At 40.0% G+C, this 21,582-nt stretch overlaps 1 pseudogene; it reads left to right on the top strand.

Annotated features, from left to right (window-relative positions):
* The first annotated feature begins 19,576 nt into the window (after nucleotides 1–19,576).
* On the top strand, nucleotides 19,577–20,281 carry LOC133767757 (peptidyl-prolyl cis-trans isomerase A-like; annotated as a pseudogene).
* The last annotated feature ends 1,301 nt before the right edge of the window (nucleotides 20,282–21,582 follow it).

Below are 21,582 nucleotides of genomic sequence, written 5' to 3'. Positions count from 1 at the left end.
AACGAGGCAGTATGGTACATTTTAGGTTTTTATTTAGTACGAAAGATGCATAGGAGAAATGAGAGCTTTATCTAAGAGAGAGAGCTAAATCTGGGTTCATACCAAGCACCAGAAACCAGCCAAGTGGAGGAACATCTAGGCCAAGAAGCCTAGGGTAGGTGGCCCATAGGCCATGTGCCCTGGAGGCGCAGGGCTACAGCCAGCCCCCTCCTGGCTAGAGGCCAGGGCAAAGAAGAGAAAGGCGGACATACCTTGTCCCAGGCTTTTAACCCACTTCCAAAGGAGAGTGGTTAATTAACCTGATTGGCTGGTGGGCACCCAGGTGTGGCCAGGTATGGGCATGAGGTCACACAGGGGCTTGGCAAAGGTATCAGGTAGGGTGTGAGGTCACACAGGGGTTTGGCAAAGGTGTGGTCTTCCAGCTCACAAACCTAATTGATTTTAACCTGTATGCCTGCCTACTTCAGTTGGGCCAAATGGTAGCATAATGAACATCTCATATGCCCACGGGCATCCCATATGGTTCCAGTTTGTGTCCCAGCTGCTGCACTTCCAATCCAGCTTCCTGCTAATGGCCTGGAAAAAGCAGTTGAAGATGGCACAAGTGCTTGGGCCACTGTCAGCATCTACATGGGTGACCCAGATGTAGCTCCTGGGTCTTGGGTCCTAGTTTCAACCTACCTCTGACCTGGCCATTATGGTCACTTAGGGAGCGAACCAGTGGATGGAAGACCTCTCCTCCCGCCCCAACTCTGACTTCTAAATAAATAAATAAATCTTCAGAGAAAAAGATGTGCCCAGCCTGGAGGTCAGGGATTCAATATATTAATTTAGAGAGGTACACAGTTCAATCCATAACTATCTACTCTCAAAATCTCATCCTTCCCATGAATAAATTATAATCACGACCCTATTAAGGTCTTGAAATATTAACCAGCAGCTCATCATGAGGCAAAGAAACCAAGCCAGACAGTCTCAACGATCTGCAAAAATCCCTTGAAGCTGATATTGTTGGGCTTTAACTCTCAATTAAAATATTTTATCTAAGCTCATCTTTGTTTACAAAAGACAAACTTTGGCCATCTGCAGGAGCTTTCAGGGTACTTAACACCTTATAGAAGATAGCAGAAAATCTTGCCCCACAGCAGGTCAACTTTACACAAGAGGAGATGCAAGTACCCCAGGTCTTTTGTGAGTGCAGAAGAAAATGAATTTAACTCCCATCCTGCTCATCCACTGTCCAACTCAACACAGTAAAAATAGGCTTAGAGATCTTGAGACAGATTAGATATATAGATTTAAATATATAGCTCTTACATAATTTAACAAACTGGGAAAGTCCAACAATTTCAACTGGCATTATTTATTTAAATTAAATATGTATTTCTTTGTCCATTGCAAAAAGATATTTAAATGTATTATCTCAGTGGTGGGAATATCTACATCCAGAGTCAAATAAATCTAGAGCCAAGAGACTCTAGAACTATATTCTAAAAAGCTAATGCATTTGTCAGGACTTATTGAAAAGAGGTGAGCAGCCGGCAATTGGGTAAAGAGTTCCCTGAGACAGGAGTAGGAGCCCTACTTATCTTGGAGACAAATGTAATTTTTTTAAAATTTCTATCCCTTCATTCTTTCTTCCTTTTGTCTTCTTTATTCTCTGAAACTCCTTATTTTTCTTCCTATTTTCATCTTTCTCCCTGGTGTACCGTAACTTCTCAATGGCATTCTTATACCTTTTATTTCCTATGCACACCAGGCTACTCCATAACTGTACAACATGGCTACCACATCTTTGCTACAAGAAAATTTTCCATCATTTCATAAGTGATGAATGAATTTTTATAGAAGGAATAGCATGACTTAATATAGCGAAGCTGAAGAGAGTTTGTGGAAAATGGAATTTAAAAGTACAATTTTCCATCAAGTTTTTGAACCCCCCTTGTATATATTTAATAATCAAATGAAATCTAGTTCCCAATATGTCTTCAGAAATTTTAGCCTTAGTGACATTATTTTCTCAACCAGGACAATAACACGAAGATCTAAGCATTTTACATTTATCTTACTGACTTATGGGATAAGACTCAGCAAGGGGATGGAGATGGGTATGACAGCAAAGGACAATTTCTGAAAGTTCTTTAGGCAAGACATACAGAGTTGATGTTTGCAGGACAAAGTTATGAATCATCTTGTTAATAGTTCAAACAAAAACAGCAGGCACTTGCTTAAGAGATTACACCTCATTTTCTTAATATTTCCTATGGATTTACATGTATATTAATTATGAAAGGAAACATGGCCTCATCTCCTTGGGTAGATTCTGTCTCCTTCCCCACACCGTATACCATACACCATACACCCCCAGCTTAATTTTCTCTGTAAAACTTAGCGTTCAGGGAGCCGGCGCTATGGCTCACTTGGTTAATCCTCCACCTGCGGTGCCAGCATCCCATATGGGCACCGGGTTCTAGTCCCAGTTGCTCCTCTTCCACTCCAGCTCTCTGCTGTGGCCCGGGAGGGCAGTGGAGGATGACCCAAGTGCTTGGGTCCCTGCACCAGCGTCGGAGACCACGCACCTGGTCCTGGCTTCGGATCGGCACTGCTCTGGCTGTTGCAGCCATCTGTGGAGTGAACCAGCAGGGGGAAGACCTCTCTCTCTCTCTCTCTCTCTCTCTCTGCCTCTCCTCTCTCTGTGTAACTCTGACTTTCAAATGAATAAATCTTAAAAAAAAAAAAAAACTGTGCCATCTGGCAACACGTCTCACTCCAAAAGACACCGCAGAGGTTAGCTAGCATTAGAGAAGGGGTGAAACGGCATTTTGGGGTGTGAAGTCCATCTTCCACGTCAGGTCTTTGGTGTGTACCCGAGGTGTCTGACTCCTCGAGGTTGCAGGTGGAGGTGGTGGGTTGTCTAAGCATTTCACATCATCAGGGCCTTGCTGCATCTGAGCTCAGCGGTCAAGGGCAGATGACCAGAACCTAAGGAAGTAGTTGCAGAGTATCTAACTCAGAGTATGGGAGAGGCTGGGTGAGGGTGAGCACTAACATACAGGAAGCCCAGAGGAGCAGTCCTACTTGAAAAGATGCCTTCATAACCATGGAAGCCATTCTGTGCTTTGTCTCTGGCAGACACCATTCTATATAGATATTCAATACACACAAGTCAGACGGGCTACATTGCAGCCTCTCGTCAGTAAATGCCCCAGTTGTTTGGAGTAAAAAAATGGTTTAGATTAGCACCCGGGCACTCTGACAAAGGTCCAGAGGGAGTTGGGGGACTTGCCAATACCATTAGCATTTTTTTCTTCTTTTTCCAGAAGCACTAAAATATGTTTGCTCAAAACAGAGGGAGATGAAAAACTCCTGGCAGCCAATACCTCTTTAAAGAAAAAAGAAAAAGAAACATGTTTCACTTCTCTAGCAAACACACCAATTAAAACGATGCTGTGTTGTGACAAATTACTGAGCAATTAATGCCTAATTGAACACTGTGCTAGATGCTTCTGTGAAAGCAACTTTACTGGGCTGGGGGTGGCCACACCTAACAGCACAACAAAACTTCCTGAAACTTCCCAAAGCGCTTTCCATGCCATGGAGGTCAGAAACTGAAGAAAATGTTTTTCTTAAATCTCCAAGAGTTACACTGAAAGAAATAGCTTGGAAGAAAGATCCTAACATTCAGAATCCTACTGGGAATTTCATACTTTGCTCATTTGTAAGCAAAATCCATTTTCATCGAGATATTTTTAGCACAAGTATCCCCTGTTGTGCTATTCTCTTTCAGTATACCATTAGATCCGGAGGCCATTCCAGATGGGGCACGTGGTTTCTAAGCATCGCTTTGATTCTCTAAAGTGACTAGTTAGCAGGAGGATGGGAATACTAGACTTCACTACCAGACCTCCAAACCCTTCCTGTTGCCTTGGGTTGCTTATTGATAGAATGTGAAAATGCCTTGCAGCTGCTTTTTCTAAGAGGTCAGCTTGGCAGAGCTCACTGAGTGACCTCTGTAATAGAGATATTTTCAGCCCTACAAGCCGCCTATGTAAATATAAAAATGTATTAGGCTGCAGAACTGCATGTGTGGGAACAGAACAACCCTATTATTGAGAGCAAATCACAGGGGAACACTGGTGTCGCTCACGCGGCTTTGGTTAACGCATGCATACTTTTGATAAATCGTCTTGATTCAGTGTATGCTACATTTCAGATGAGCCAATTTCATTTCTGGAACTTATAAGCTATGAAAACTAAAACTCCCATCACTTAATGAAGTATTGAGTAAAATTTTCTCCAGGAAGTCTTGACATTTTTTACAAAAACAATCATTTTCACTCTGTATATGATGCACATTTGCCTTGGGGAAAACATCAGTGTGAAGTCTGATGTTCAGTTGTTTAATCTGAAAAAGAGTGATTTATTTGTGTGTCTGAGTGAGAACAGTGTATTTATTCAAACTTCTGACCCAGGAGTCAAAGAGAGTCATCGTAACAGAAAACATGCTCACATGCTCTCAAAATGTATTGAGAAATACTCTCAGGAAGAAACGCTGTGATATTCTTGAGTGTGTTCCGTTTCCGTGGATCCAATCTTTCCAATCTCTGCATCCAAGCTATTTGGCCCTGATCAGATGATCAGAGCTCAAGGAAGTGATTGGAGAGTGAGCCGGCTGCAAGCTGCAGTGTAGGCTGTTTCAGGGACAAGGAGCCACTGTTTTTCAAACATAGCATCAACATAGAAGTTATTCCGTAGGCTCCAGGATGCAGCGATGGGCTGCACTGCCAGCATTGTTCTGCTTCAAGCTTTTCGCTCTGTGGTCCAGAGGAGCTGTCCACACATTTGTAGACGACGCCAGGAGGAACCATCCCACGAAATTTTGCCTCTGGAAAGCGACGATGAAATGAGTAGACCTAGAACCCTCATCATAATGGTATGGTATCCTTGGCAAAGAAGCCTTGGTTGATCGAACTGTTATTATGAAGAAGTTGTGATTTAAGGCTTTAGGTGTTCAGCTTTATTAAGAAATGTGTGACCTAGAGCTTACTACTTTACTGTACAGTTTGGAGAAAAATTTGCAGAACTATTTCTGCCATCCCAAGAACTGATTTTTCTCTGTCATGAAAATGTGCAACTTATGTGTCTGTTAGAAATTCTCTTCTGCCTAATGGTTTACATGTTGTTACTAAGATTTCTGTAAACACAGAGAAAAGTTTGAAGTTTGGTTGAATTAAGTAGGGTTTATTTTATAACTCTAATTTGAAAGAGCTCCAAATGGCTATTTTATGCCATTAATGGCTATTTTATGCTACATGTAACCAATCAAGATGTATAGATGCTGCTGGTTTGATCTCTTAACTAAGTTATCTGGGGCTTTTATTTCTGATTCTGCAACAACAAGGTTTTTACAATGTTTAACTTACGCATAAAATGAGAAGAAAATATGGAGAATTTTGTGGAATGCATAGTATTTTCATTAGAAAGCTGCCCTTGCCACTTGTCTGACTACATTTTTGCCTGTGCCTTAGTTGTAGTGGACAGCATTACTCCTTTTTTCATGCATTTGTTTTCAGCAGGTATAAAGTAGAGAACAGAGTTTTTCCTTTAGATTTAGGGAAAGACCTGCTTAGTCACTAAAACACCCTTTTAGGATTTATGTGGTGTGCTAAAGTTTCTAAAATTGGGAATGAATTGAAGTCTGGTTGATTTCAGCACAATTGACTTTTTTTTCCTTAAGCATCAATGTTAAGATATTAAAGATGTAGTAAATAATGAATGGAAAATACCTGTTACACTGGAAGTTATTAAGGGAAAGTCATTTGGCTTAGTCGGTGCCTCTAAGTGATAGAATATTAAGCCATAATATCATATGCCAACTTCTTCAGCAAATCAATATTTGATTTTCAAAAAGCAATATTACTCATGAATTTGGGGCTATGATTATTACTAAAAGAAAACACTAAGTGGAAATAATCTCATACACATTCATTATGTTTCACAAATTCTATTTAAAAAGACTTGAGATAGTACAAAGGCAGAGAGACCTTTGGTTTCCAAGTTTAACTCTTGTTCACAACATGAGCACTTTCTATATATTGCTCATCTGAGGTCAGTCATGAAAACTGTTTTTTATCTAACTTTACTAAGTAGCTACACAATTTTGCAGCTGTAAATTTCCAAATAAACATGTATATGTTACAAAATAACAGAGATTCAAATATTCACCTCATGATCATTTCCTATTTTTTCAAGGATCCTTATGTCTATACAGTACCTTTAATAACATTAAATGAGGCCATGAAGGAAACAGAAAAAGGCTTAAATCTTGTTAACATCACACAGCTGTCACACATAGATCAATGATTCCAAAAGGCAGTGTACTTTCTACTCTGCTCACATTTCTAAAGAAATGATGATAAAACAAATAAACTGAAATTTTATAAGAAGTGTAATAAAAATCTTGTATTGAGATTAAAATGTGATCATGCAAATCTGTTGTACATCTTGAAGATTTCCTCTGGGCAACTCCAAAATGTACACTTTGAACAATTATTTATTGTAGCCCCATTGTGGACCCATTCCAGACACTGGAAATCCACAAATGAACAAAAATCATCAAAAATCCCTGTACTAAGTTGCAAATTTTTAAGATGGATAGTGCATGTTGTACATCTTGTTGTTAGGCAAATCCAGCATTAGGGTTACGATGCTTGGTGTACAAATTTAAGTCAATGAAATATTTCCTGTCTGCCAAGATGAGGGTTTAAAAATTTGAGTTTCAAAATCACCTGGGAGTACTTAGTCACATGGACCCTTGAGCTCCTATAGCCTAGAGATGAGGTCAGGAGAGGGGCCTGGGGATTTGCACTTTTAACATCACTCCTAGGTGATTCTGTGAATGACACTGAGAAACATGACTCAGCTCTGGAAGATGTTAATCTAAACTCCACTTCCTGTCCTCCTTCAGCCTAATGTTCTTATATTTGGTAATCATCTTCTCATTCTGACTCTGTGCTCCTGAAAAAGGCTTAGATTTTCTTTTCTCATGTCTTCATTGCTTGTTAATCACCAAATTTTGTATGTTGATTTTTTATTTATTTATTTATTTATTTTTTTTACTATCACAGACCCTGGAGCCAGACCATCTGGGCTGGAATTCTGACTTCCTCACTTATTGGCTGTGTAATCTTGAGCATGCTCCTTAACATCTCTGTTTCTCTTCCAAATCCATAAAATCAGAACTGTTGTGTGAATGTAATCAGGAAAAGTATATGTTTAGTCCTTATGAGAGTGCCTAGATGTATCAGTAAGGTATGCAATAGGACATCTTAGCTGGAAAAGCGACATTTTAAGAAAAAGGAGGACAAGGAGAGGGAGTGAGTCATGTCAGTTTCAGGGGCAAATAGCTTGGGCAGTAGGACCAGCCCAGGTGAAAGCCTGGAGTGTTTGAGGAACAGTGAAGTGGTCAGTGTGGCTGGGTAAGCCAAAAAGAAGGTAGTAGGTGGTGAGGTCAGGGGAGGAATGGGGGACAAATCAAGTTTGGCTCCAGCAGCTGTCCTAAAGACTTGGGCTTTTTCTAGAAGTGCAGAGGGAAGCTGTTGGATGGAACAGGTGCATGAGCTGAAAGTATGCATGAGCTATCGAGCCAGAACACCAGTGTTTAAGTTCTCTCTTGGCCACTCATTGACTATAGGATCTTGACTAGTGACTTGTCTTCCTTGGGTCTTCATTTCTTCATTGACAAAAAACAGAGTAAGAGTGCTTACCAGGTAAGGCTGTGTGAATTCAACAAAACCATTAATCAGTAAGCTATTGCAAGGATCACAGCCAAAGACCAGGGTGGCATTTGACTAGGTACTAGGAAGTGGCTAAATTCTGAAAATATTTCAAAACAGAATCTGCTTATGAATTGAATATAAAGCATGAGATAAAGAAAGGGGTCAAGGTTGACTGTGATGTTGTCGACTTGAACATCCAGAAGGATCAAGGTGCCATTCCGATGGCAAAGAGTACAGGAGGGGAAAGTTTGGAAACAATCAAAGCTCAGTATAAGAATGCTGAATTTGCAAAGCCCATTAGATTCCTACATGGAGATATAAAGCAGGAAATTGGCCATATAAGTTTTGAGTTTCAAGGAGCTCTATAGGAAGGAGTAATGTCTGATACAATGTAAATACCAGTAAAAGTTTGATGAATGAACCCTCTCTTCTAATCTACGATGTTTGTATTTGGCAGCTAATCACGTTTAAAACTTTAACTGTAATTTAATTTACTATTCATATACCTTTTCTTATCTCACTCTCAGACAGAATCTAAGTATGAGCAAGAACTAACCCTACAATTTGCTCATGTGGTGCCCACCACATGCCTTTTACAGACTAGTAAATTAAATATCTGTTGGCTGCTTGACATTTTTAAGCAGTTGGCACTAATGTGAAAAGCTCAGTTGATAAAGCTACCAACTTGACTCTCAATTGAAATATTCAGGAGTAAGTCAAGGCTGAAGAAAGTTTCCAAGATAAATACAAAGGTTTGAATGTTGGTATCCCTGGAAGGTTTTGGCACTCAAGACTTCATCATATAAGGTTGTACCAAAAAGACTCATTCCTACAGTCCAGCTTCAGAGTCTTCCCACATAGATAAGCTTTGGGGTGCATGACTGTAGTTTGGCTGTGTGGTACAAAGTGGGGTAACTTTGTGAAACATCAAAATCAAGCACTATGGGCCTTTAGTATTTTTAGGGGAGACATGAATCCTAATCTCTGGAGCTATTACAGCAGCCTATTAAAAATCTAGTCAAGTGGAACTGGAAAAAAATGAAGAAATACCTTCAAAGCTCTAATTTATCTTTCATCCAAAAAAAGTAGTTATTTTTTTTTCGATGAGAGAATTAACCAAAACCATTTCATGAAATTTTTTCTTCTTTATTTTATTTTTATTAAAAGTTCTCAAATACTGTTCAACTTATGTGGATCTACAGTTTTCTGACTAATATCTAAAATTTCTTATGTCATTTACTTAAAACCATGTGAATACTGACTTCTTTTTTTAAGTCTTTTTCTTCCCCCTACATAAAAGAGTACTTACCCACTCACACTTTTCAGGATAAAAGTGACACAAAAGAATGAAAGTAAACACCAAGCAGGTTGCTGGTCTCATTCTGGCTATAGAAGCAACTCCTGCACACCAGACTCAGAAGTCTGCTCAAACGTGAAGAACTATGGAATCCATGAGCATTTTGAGGTGTCTTCAATAGTAGCAACCATAAAATGTACATTTGGGAATGCAAAGGAAATAGTGCATATATTAAGCCTCACCTGACTCTGTTTGATTTTGAGCAAAGACAGGAAAACAATAACCTAAACTTGTGGTAAGCTGGGGTACTGAAATCCCTTCTGTGATTTGAAGGGATTTGCATATTCTGCAATACACCTTTCAGAGCAAGGGGATTTTCTAGTTATTGTCCCAAGATCTCTATGACCAGTCATCCTCTAGTGCTCAAGAATTGTTAGATCCAGTACTCAGGCTGGTTCAGAGTGAATTCTGCCAGCAGCCAGACACCACATGAACTAGGAATGATGAAAACAGCAAAGTTGTTAACTTTGAAACAGTGTAATTAGAACAGGAAAAAACAAAAACAAACTGTAACCCCAATTTACAAAGCAAAATGCTAGCAAGACGATTTGCATTAGCTAAAGTAAATGGTTATCAAACCCACAAGTATATTCAGCATGACAGTTAAATATATAATTGCAAAGTATATCTATTTAACATAGCACTTTGCACATGTTCTGTGCATTTTCCTCCTTCGGAATTCCCATAGTTGAGATAAATAGCTACAAAAGACATGTCTTATGACATACTCTTGCAAGTAGAACTTACAATCTCTTGTCAATATTCACCATTTCAAAAATAAAAAATAAATTTAAAAATTAAAAAAAAATATTTTAAAGTGGCACAAAACCAAACAAAAAAGAGAGAAACAGCAGGGTGAGGAGTAAGAGAAATAGGGTGGAAGAGAAGATACTGAGACCATTTTTGGCAAGCCAAGCCTGAAATATTTAGTCTGAGCATTTACAGAAAATGTTTGCTCCTCCGATGCTTGTTTGGTGAATGACGTGGCCTCAACTACAAAGGAATCTTTTTTTAACTTTGACCTCTACAACAGATTTACCATTGTGCATGACTAGATACAAAGGAACCTGGATTTTTCCCCAGGTGCCAGTTGTTCACCTGAAGGTCTGAAAATTTTGAATAATGAATCCTAGATTTGGGGTCTGAAATCCTAGAGTCTGAGTGTCAAATCTGTCACTTAATAAAGCCCAGATGACCTGGACGTGCTGATTCATTTCTCTGAGTTTGCTAAGTGGGGACAATTATCTGTCCTCTCTGGTGGAAGCACCAGAGTATTTATTTATTTTCATAGAATCACACTGTAAACTAATTAGGATACCACAAGGAGTCTTGCAGATCTGAAGCTTAACTCGCAGTCCCAAAGATCCACTACAGGCCACCATGCTGATCAGAATTTATTACTGCTGGGTAACTCAGGTAATCCACTCAGCAATAGGAAGAGGCCATTTACAGTAGGTTTTTCCTGTATTTGTTCCACATTCATTCCAAAATACGGTACAGTGAACGTGGCCAAAAACAGAGACCAATAAGCTGAGATCAGACTCTACCTCATATACTTTTTGTCCTTCAATGAATTTCTACATTTGGGTCCTCTCTTCTAGGACAGGCACAATAATCCTTTCTTCCTTCTCACAGTACATTGAGGACCTAAGATGAGAAAAGCAGCTAAATGAAGGAAATGTATTATGTATGAAAAAAATGATTCTGTATCTTTGGAATGTGCAGTTGATTACATATGCATCCCATGAATAAAATTTGTTTGAGGGAGGGATATACTTTGGGAATCACTTCAAAAGAAAATGAAATGACTTCCTATCCTTGTAATAAATATTCTAATCTAATAAAATGTTATTATCAAAGGAATTTTAACAGTTTTTCCAGTTTCATCTTTTTGAGTGGATTTTGAAGGAGGGAACAACTTCCAAACTCTCTAAAGCAAGAATTACTGTTTAGTTTCCTATTATTGAGGTTGAATCTTGTATGTATGGATGGGAAAGGAAGCTCACAGAACAGAGGGGGAGATTCAGTGGTCTGTTGTAGATAGGTGTAACATGGAGATAAATAGTACGAGAATCATTGCCAGTTATTTTTCCATATGAGTTGATTTTGAGTTGAATCTCAAAGCCACAGAAATTGAATGGTTTCCCCACGAGTATAAAATTAATCAGATTAATTGAATGTGATCAGAACCCTAGTCATTAGCAACACAGATCTACCTGGTATCATCTCATCCAGGTAATCCTGAATCTTTCTGGTTTTTCAAATTATGCGAAATCTAGAAATGATAAGGAACAAAAAAATACAAGTCTGAAAGTATACAAGACCTAAAAGACAACATTTAAAACTAACACGGTGATAACAAAAAACAGAAAATCCAATGTAGATTTTGGTGGTTGGGGCTCATATAGAGACACTCACACTGAAAACAATACTCAATGTCAACTCTGTATGGACAAATATATATCAAAAATATACTGAATGTTCTATCTTCAGTGTTTCAGGAGAGGCCATAGTATGAAGTTTAAAAAGATTATATTACCAAGTAGAAATGCACAGATTATTAGAAGAACTATAAACTCAAATTACTGGTGATAGAATTTAATCAAATACAGAAAAACTCCAGTATGTTTTGTTTTTGTTTCTTTTTTTCTGGAAAATGGTTTTAGGCTTATCCCCAAACGCCAGCCTTTAATATAATGATATCTTGAGAAAACTGATTAATGCATTTGAGGATGCAATGTATCTTTTGGTAAATCAAACATGAGCACTGTATTTCTGTCTTGCTTCAACAATTCCTCTGGATTTTTATTTTATGTTCTCAGATTTTATTTTTATAGAGATGATTTCCTTGAATAGGGACTAAGTCTCAAAATTGTTGAAATTCATTTTCCCAAATCTGCTTTTTCTGCTGGAGAATACTTTATTTTTTAAAACCAACAGATCCAAAATGCACTCAGTGAATTTGTCATTGTTAGATGGTCTGCGGGTCAGAAATTCAGTAGACAACTGAGGGACATCTGCATCTGGCGCTTAGCAAGGTATAGATGACAGGAGCTGCTACCTTGCTCCCATGGAGCAAGACAGAGACAGAACTCACACAAATGTAAAGTACTTTAAAGAGACTTGTATCCTACCCTAAGATTGCATTTGACTGCATCAAAGCAATCAGAGTAGGTTTCCCCTAAGGAAGTGGCAATGGAGCTGAGACCTTCAGAACGACTAGATTCTAAGACAGAAGGGCAAAACATGCCACACAAAGAAACCATGTGGGAGAGTGCCCTGTGCCAGTCCCAAATCTCCTGTTTTCTGCCATGGGTTAGAGACAAAGTGCATGGGTGTGAACCCTCTGCATAAGCACATGCTGGTTGTGAGGGTCAGCTAGTTAACTTTCTGTCTTGACTTCTCTGTCTGCAAAATGGGCATTATGAGGATGCCTATCTGGACTAGTTTCACATAACTGCTGAGGGTAGTTACCAGAGTCTAAACAACACACATTTGTTGTCTCACATTTCTGGAGGTCAAGAGTCTGATACAAATCTGGCTGAACTAAAACTGGCAGAGCCGAATTCCTTTCTGGAGGCTGTCAGGCAGAAGCCATTTTCTTTTTCCAACTTCTAGAAGCTGTGCATGTTTTTTGGTTTGTGGTCCTGTCTCACGTCCAAAGAGAGTGGCACAGCATCTTTAAACTGTCTGACTCTGACTCAGGATTCAGCAACTTCCCCTTTCACTCTAAGGACCCTTGAGATGTCACTGAGTTCACATGAATAATCCAAGACCCACTCCCCATCTCCAGGTTAGCCTATTGAAAACCTGAATACTATCTATAGCCTTGTCTCCCCCTTATCATGTAAATGAAATACTCACAGGTGCTTGGGGGTATGACATAAACCTTATTAGGGGGCTATTATTCTGTCTGTTACACTGATTCACAGAGTTATTTTAAGGATTCAATGAATGAATACAACTTAGAACTTAATTCCATAAGAACTTGCTAAGTTTTAACTATTATTGTTGCTTTTATTCTCTCATAAAAAGTAAGAAAAATTCACAAAATTAATTTATTTGAAGAGTTATTTTGGAAAAAAGCTGAATTGCTTAAAGGAAATTTAATCTGTGCTTCGTACAATGTGAGAAAATGGAAATTCAAAGCTAGGTTATTTATCAGAACACTATAATAATAATTGAATAGGTTAGCACAAAAGCAGATTATTCAAAGAGAAGACTTGAGTTTCTCTTCTGTGGTAATCCACTGCTATTCTTCTGAAATTAAATTTTTGGTTTCTTAGTTTTCACTGTTTATATAAAAATATTTCATCATTTTGGCTCTCCAAATTATGCCAAATTTAGAAATTGTAAGAAGCAAAGATTAAAATCTCTTTTAAAATTTGAAACCACCACAGTAATAAAGAAAAGTTAAGAATTGGGTATATGCATGGAAGACAGAGAGGAGGAGAAAAATGGGAACGGATTATTTCTTTGTGAATTTCAAGTTATTTCAGTGCTTTCTGATGTGAAGAGATGTTATTACACATTTGTATCTGTTAAGATACAGGAATTCCAAATTACCAAGTCTGGAATCTTCTACAAGTAAGTACACAATAAAAGATTTAAAGAATGAATAATTAATGCAAGTTACCTGTCATGGGTCATCAAGGTCTGAAGGAGAAATCTGTGAGGTGGAAGGAATGAGGATTCACTTGACAAGTTATCAACATCCCAGCCCTGGGGCCCCATGGGATTCACTGGCCTTCTTTCCTCTCATACACCTTATGAGAACCAACTCAGCAACCCATGGAAAACATTGAAATTCTGTTTTAGAAGTTGGAGAGAGCAGACATGGAAATAGTGTTGACAGGGAATAGCTCTTTGCTGAGCACTTCCAGCTCTTGCCGGGCACTTTGCTGAAAACTTTTCACAGTGATCTTCTCTGGTTGCCACAACAACCACTGGAGGAAATGGTTATTTTTATTCCCCTATCACTGGGGAGGAAATTAAAACATAAACATAGTAGCTCTGACCAACTGAAATACAATTTAACCCACATATGTTATTTGATTCTTCTAAGAACTATCTTTCAGAAAGAAAAAGAGAAGTGAATTCAGTGATACAGTTTAAGTCAGTATATCCAAATTATTACTGATTTGATATGTAATCAATATGGATATTCCACATCTTTTTTCATAACAAATTTTCAAAATCCAGTGTGCATTTATACTTGTAAGACTTCAATTATGATGCTAAATTTTTATCACAAACATTTGTTTACCATTTTGGTTTCATAAAATTTATAGTTGAAAGAATAAATTCATATACCCAGGTATTTTCCAGTAGTTAAGTATTTTCCAATAACTGGGTAGAGTGTCAGTTCTTAAGATTAAACAAAAATTATTTAAAATTGAAAACTTAGTTTCTTTTCCACATTAACTACATTTCAAATACTTAAGAGCCACATGTGACTAGTGGCTGCTGTGTCAGACATAGAAGGTATAATAGGTACTGAAGCTGTCCAAAGTCACCCAGCTGGTTAGGACTTAAACTGCACTCTGAACTCAAAACTATTGTATACAGCCATTCAGCTACACTGCCTCTTAGAAACACTGCTGAGTTTGTTTCCTTCTCATAGGTGCATGTTTCCTTGATAAAACCAAAACTCAATACCACATCTTTAGGTCATTTAACTTCTGTGAAGTATGTAGGGCTATGACAGGGGAAACCAGGGCATTCATTGAAAACAGGGTTTGTGTGAATCAAAATTTATGTATTATTTTTTGTGTGTGAGCAAACAAGATATATTTAAGTTAGAAACCTCCTGCACACATCAGGAGGAGGGCATTTTCTCCTGTTCCTAGAAAATTCTTCTAAAGTAGATAAATGGCATCCTTGTCAAGTCCACCAAATTGCAAAAAGTAAAAATAAAGATGATACCTAGGCTAGAGATGAAGTCAGGGCAAACCCAGTTGCAAATCTGTACCTGCCACTTTCCCTCTGTCCCAGTAATGTTCACCTCTTTCACTGTACCCACCTCCCTCCCTGCTACAAGCAACCACAGCCACTCTTCCTTTCCCACCTATCTCTTCACTCCTGTGGTCTTACACTTCTCTCACTACAGCCACATGCACTCCCCTCGTGCAACCTGGCCCTACTCACCTTGACACTGACCCTTCCTGCCCTCTGTATCTGTGTCCCTCAGGGCTGCGATTTTTTGCAGTAGCATTTTTCTGCTCCTTGTGCAGCATTACCAGGTGTTCAGTGCTTTTCTTAACAGCTCAGAATTTTCCAAATGTTAGAGATTAGAAACTCCAGTAGGCTCATTGGAAGATGAAACCTAGAGCCAGAAGGACAAATTGATAAACCTGTGGCTTTTGTAAGAGTTGGAATAGAACATGAATATTTACTCTGGTCTTGAAACTGAAATACATATTCTTTAACTATATGCTATTCCCTTCTTTTTAACCCAGAGATAACAGGCTGTAGGTCTAAATGATGTACATAATCTTACATGAAACTACATAGCTGCTAACTGCAAAACAATAATGAATGCCAATAGCATAGCAAATCCTATCTAGTTTCTGATTTTCTTAGAGGAATAAATCCACTTAGGGTTGAAAACAATTTTGTCATTCTGTAAATAAGGGATTCTTGCTCCAAACTCATTTATTGGATGTTCTTTAAGTTTCAGATATTATGATAATGAGTCCGAGCTGATCTATAAAGTCCATCATGAGCAGAGGAGAGGCTACGGGGATCTTGTGTGTGAGAGAGGCAAATCACTGTCTTGTTATCTCTTCATTTTAAAGGGTTTACAGAATTCTCTGTGGGGAGCAGTTGTGTATCTGTTATCTTTCAGAACTCTAAATATGCTGCTGTAAGGAAAACAGAATGGTAAAATGAGGAAACTTGGACACTGATAATCAGGCTTGCTGTGCTGTTTGAGAAATGTGGAAATCTGCAATAATCCCTGGAGTTCTCTGGACTTCAGTGTCCAGCTTTGCAGAATGACAATGATCACTCACCATGCCATTGCTGATCCAAATGAAGTGTAAGGAAAATGTACTCGATGCAATGCTGAGGTCCCTGAGGGGGTATGCCACTTTTTCATCTGCAAAATGAGGAATACGGCTCACTCACATCATAGAAAGTAAAGTCATCTCTTCTGTAAGGAGAAGCATCCCCTGTTGATTGGGGTTAATTTTTTTAAAAATTTTTTTATTTTTATTTTTTTATTTTTATTTTTGACAGGCAGAGTGGACAGTGAGAGAGAGAGAAACAGAGAGAAAGGTCTTCCTTTTTGCCGTTGGTTCACCCTCCAATGGCCGCCGCGGTAGCGCGCTGCGGCCAGCGCACCGCGCTGATCCGATGGCAGGAGCCAGGTGCTTCTCCTGGTCTCCCATGGGGTGCAGGGCCCAAGCACTTGGGCCATCCTCCACTGCACTCCCTGGCCACAGCAGAGAGCTGGCCTGGAAGAGGGGCAACCGGGACAGGATCGGTGCCCCGACCAGGACTAGAACCTGGTGTGCCGGCGCCGCAAGGTGGAGGATTAGCCTAGTGAGCCGCGGCGCCAGCCGATTGGAGTTAATTTTAAGGAAACATTTTGGTATGCATGACTACTCTTCAGTTCTCCTCTGATAAGAAATAGAATACTAAGTAAGAGACTTATCAAGTAAATAGGAGTTATTCTAAAGGGGGACTCAATGTAAAAACTCATGAACCAAATGGTAATGCTCAAATGAAGTTGTTGGAAGGAATGAAGTGATCAAAAGGCAGGGACAGAGATCAAGGAAAGGAAAGATAATGGCAAGAATGAGCTCACAGAATAGGGGCAGACACGAAGTGTGAAACAGTGTGGCATGTGGTTGTTAAACGGTACATGTAAAACTCTGTGACATGCCAATGTGTATCATTCCTCCACCATGCGTTTTATTTCCTTATAGAAGTTTGTTCTTTCATAAAGGCAACCTTACTATATCTTGTTTTCACTTATGATGTTGCAAAAGATTGTTGATGAATTTTGAGTTAAAGATTCCATACACCAAATTTTTTTCTTTTAGCTTTGAAATTTGAGCAAAGCATGGCAAATCTATAAATAATGATGTTCGGGTGGTAGCACATCCTTATGGGCTGATGTGATAGGTCTTGGAGGCTTTTATTTTTTTCCTGCAGGCAAATGAACCATTGGCCAATGAAGGAGCACTCATTTGCAAGGAAGTTGGTACAGGAAATCTGGTAGCAAATCAGGATAGTTATAACAGAAAGAAATTGTAAACCATACTTGGGTTTGTCATGGAACACTAAGCACCTTTATTTTTTTTTAAGATTTATTTATTTATTTGAAAGGCATAGCAACAGAGATAGACATCTTCCATCTGCTGGTTGACTCCCCACGTGACCACAATGGATGGAGATGGGCCAGGCTCAAGCCTGGAGCCAGGGCCTTCTTCCAGGTCTCCCACAAGGGTGCAGGGGTCCAAGCACTTGGGTCATCCTTCACTGCTTTCCTGGGCACATTAGCAGGAAGCTGGATCAGAAGTGCAGCATCTGGGACATGAACCAGCAGCCATATGGGATGCTGGCAATCTAGGCGAGTGGCTTAACCCACTACGTCACAATGCCAACCCTAGTTAGTACCTTTAAAACCACTCAAATGCAGATGCCTAGGACAATGAAATGATATTATGACTGAGTATACATAAAAGTAGCAAAAGAAATCTGTGGCTACCATTTCAGAGGATTACTTCACACAATGGCATGTTGTTAAAACACTTGGTTTGAGGTTGGTGTTGTGGGTTATGTTGCCACCTACGATGCCAGCATCACATAAGGGCCACAGTCTGAGATTTGGCTGCTCTGCTTCCAATTCACCTCCCTGCTAATGCGCCTGGGAAAGCAGTAGAAGATGGCCCAAGTGCTTGGGCCCCTGCACCCACGTGGGAGACCCAGAAGAAACTGCTGTCTCCTGGCTTCAGCCTGGACCAACCTTGGCCTTTGCTGCCATTTGGGGAGTGAACCAGCATATGGAAGACCTTTCTCTCTGTCTCTTCCCTCTCTCTCTGTAACTCTATCTTTCAAATAAGTAAAAATCATATTTTTAAAAATAAAATAAAATACTTGGTTTGAACATTACACAATGTATAGGTTTATCAAAAGGTACCCCACAAATAAGTACAATTTTTAGGGATTGGTTAAAAATAAAATAAAAAAAAATTAAAAACTTCCTTGACAAGAACAGCCAGCCTCATCTCAAATCAAGATCCAAGATGTAAAGAAATCATGGCTGGGGTTTTCATTTCATACAGTGGTTAAGATGCCATTTGGGACAACTGCATCCCATATCAGAATGCCTACAGTGGAGTCCAGGCTCTAATCCAGATTCCAGCTTCTTTGCTAATGCATACCCTGGGAGGCAGCAGGTGGTAGCTCAAATAATTTCCACTCGTGTAGGAGACTTGGATTGAATCCCCAGCTCCTGGTTTTAGCCTGGTCCAGTCCTGACTGTTGTAGGCATTTGGGGAGAATCAGACAATGGAAAAAAATTCCCTCTCTGTCTCTGTATGTGTCTATGTATATGTGTGTGTATCATTCAAATAAAGTGAAAATAAAGAAAGAAAAATTTAAAAAAATCGTGGCTGAACAGCTTTGCCTGGGTTCCACAGGACACCAAGCTTTTGTACAGCTGTTATTGCCTGGGTTTAGCAAGTTCTACCTCAAATTTACCCCACTAGCCTACCTCTGTCTGCTTCATGTTTGTGTGGGTGGTTTCTGGTGCTGTGTGTGTGTCTGTGGCTCTGTTTGCTTTGCAGTCAGTTAAAGAATTATTCAAACCTTCTGTTGCCTCTAATCATCAGGCCTGATTTATATACATATACATATACATATACATATACACTAGAAATGTTTTCATACACACATCTCTTGCAGCCATGTAGTTGGATTCACTGAACTATAATATTATATCCATTAGATTTTTTAATGGAAAAAAGAATCTGCTCCAAGGCCAGTGTTGTGGCACAGTAGGTTAAGCCTCAACTTGTGACCCAGGTATCCCGTATCAGAGTGCTGATTTGCATTTCTGCTATTCTGCTTCCAATCCAGCTCCCTAGTATTGCACCTGGGAAAGAAGTGGATGATAGCCCAGTTGTTTACTTTCCTGTCACCCAACATGGGAGACCCAGCTGGAGTTCTGGGCTCTTGGCTTCAGCCTTCCCAGCCCCAGCTATTGAAGTCATTTGGGGAGTGAACCAGCAGATGGAGGATCTCTCTTACACATGCACATGCCCCCTTTTTAATAAATCTATACCCTAAGTTAGCCCATGAATCTGTTGTTGTTGTTTTTTACAACCTTGAGAAAGGAAAACCACAGAACAAAATTCTTGAGTTAAAATTCCTAAATCTCTAGATGGGCATTTAGCCTATCAGTTAAGACATCAGTTGAGCTTTGCAGACGCCGTTGTCGCCCGCAGCTGCTCTCCGTCAGCCATGGTCAACCCCACCGTGTTCTTCGACATCGCCGTCGACGGCGAGCCTTTGAGCTATTTGCAGACAAAGTTCCAAAGACAGCAGAAAACTTCCGTGCTCTGAGCACCGGAGAGAAAGGATTCGATTATAAGGGTTCCTGCTTTCACAGGATTATTCCAGGGTTTATGTGCCAGGGTGGTGACTTCACACGCCACAATGGCACCGGCGGCAAGTCCATCTATGGAGAGAAGTTTGAGGATGAGAACTTCCTGCTGAAGCACACAGGTCCTGGCATCTTGTCCATGGCAAACGCCGGGCCCAACACAAACGGCTCCCAGTTCTTCATCTGCACTGCCAAGACTGAATGGTTGGATGGCAAGCATGTGGTCTTTGGCAGAGTGAAAGAGGGCATGAGCATTGTGGAAGCCATGGAGCACTTTGGGTCCGAGAACGGCAAGACCAGCAAGAAGATCACCATTGCCAACTGTGGACAACTCTAATGCATCTGACGAGTTTTATCGCACCCACCTGACCATTCCTCTAGCTCAGGAGAGCGCCCTCCGCCCCATCTGCTCGTGACGCCCTGAATTGTGCTCTCCCTGCAGGTCTTTGGTTCCGTGTTTTCCTTACTTCCCCTCCAAGTCTAGCGGAATTGCAGAGTTAAAAGTTATGATTATGAAATAAAAACATAAACAATGAATAAAAAAAAAAAGACATCAGTTGAAACATCTATATCCCATATTGGAATACCTGGGTTTGAGCCCTTGTCCAACTCCTGTCTCCAGTTTCCTACTAACCCAGAACCTATGAGGAAGCCATAATAGCTCAAGTAGTTAGGTCTCTGCCACCCATGTAGAAGACCTGGATTTAGTTTCTGGCTTCCAGCTCTGGCCCCAATTCAGCCCAGCCATTGTGAATATTTGAAGAATAAAGCAGCAGATAGGGGTCCCTCTCTCTGGGTGCCTCTTCATCCCCCCTTCCTCTCAAATAACAATTAATACATCTTAGCATGTATCACCTCATTTACTGTTTCCTTTTACAAAGACTATCAGATACCCAATATGAAATGAATCAGAGGGGCCCATGGGCTGAAAGCCACATAGTAAGTGGGAAGTTGGAAGTCACAGCTGGGGAGGTTGCAGGAAGCAAGACTGTACGGAGGTGAGCCTTAGGCCTCACACCTTCCACAGCAAAGCAAAGCTCTTCCTGGCAGAGAAATGCCTGCTTAGCCCCAGCATCTGCCCTGCCTCAGATAGGCCTGTGCTCAGATTCACATTCCTCGTGGTCTTAGGAGTCAAAAGCTTTAAACTATTCTTAGTTCCCAGAGCTTATTTTCTGGTGCTCTTTCTAAAATCCCACAGGGGAATTATTTCAGCCACTCAAAATACTGACTGTATCATTTTCTATTAGTTTTCATGCCTTGCCATTTTGTGTCATCCACATTTGAGTTCTGGATAAATGCTCCCTTTTGTTTATAATCATGGTCCACACTGTTTTATTTTTCCAGTTGTTGTCTGACTCCATGTTCAAAAGTTCAGGTTTATGTGACTCAGCTCAAACTTCAACTGGAGATTTCTTTTTTTTTTTTTTAAACATTTTTTTGAAAGAGTTACAGAGAGAGGCAGAGACAGAGATATAGGTCTTCCATCTGCTGGTTTATTCCCCAAATGGCCAAAATGGCTGCAGCTGAGCTTATCTAAAGCCAGGAGCCAGGAGCTTCTTCTGGGTCTCCCACGTGAGTATAGGAGCAGAAGTTCTTGAGCCATCCTCTGCTGCTTTCCCAGGTGAATTAGCAGGGAGCTGAATTGGAAGTGGGGCAGCCAGGACCCAAACTGCGGTCCATACGGGGTGCTGGCTCTGCAGGCAGGGGCACTGACAAGCTGAGCCACAGTGCCGGCCCCAGATTTGGATTTAGATTTTTCCCAAAATATATAATGAAGAGGTATAAAAACCCTGAAGTTGTACAGAAGTGTAAAAAAGCAGGCTAGAATAAAA

The sequence above is a fragment of the Lepus europaeus genome, chromosome 1, assembly GCF_033115175.1.
Source record: "Lepus europaeus isolate LE1 chromosome 1, mLepTim1.pri, whole genome shotgun sequence".
Classification (NCBI taxonomy): Eukaryota; Metazoa; Chordata; class Mammalia; order Lagomorpha; family Leporidae; genus Lepus; species Lepus europaeus.
Note: the sequence above shows the minus strand (reverse complement) of the source record. Positions and strands in the feature narration are given on the sequence as shown.